Raw genomic sequence first — 248 nt, forward strand, 5'->3', positions numbered from 1 at the left:
TCGTCGCACCCCGCGCCGGCAGCCCCCGCTTCTCGCGCGCTGCCGCCCGCGCTCCGAGACCGGGGGGGGCGCCCTCTTCGCCCCGGGGGCCGCGTCCCCCGCCCCTCCCCGGCGGCGGCAGCGGGCCGCCGTCGGGTCAGGCGGGGCGGGGGACGGGGGCCGGTCCCCGGAGGCGGACGCCGGCCGGTGGCGGGCGCCAGCGGAGGCGACAAGCGGGGGAAGCGGCGGGGACGCGGCGGTCCCCGCCG

Source organism: Calonectris borealis, unplaced genomic scaffold, assembly GCF_964195595.1.
Source record: "Calonectris borealis unplaced genomic scaffold, bCalBor7.hap1.2 HAP1_SCAFFOLD_276, whole genome shotgun sequence".
Classification (NCBI taxonomy): domain Eukaryota; kingdom Metazoa; phylum Chordata; class Aves; order Procellariiformes; family Procellariidae; genus Calonectris; species Calonectris borealis.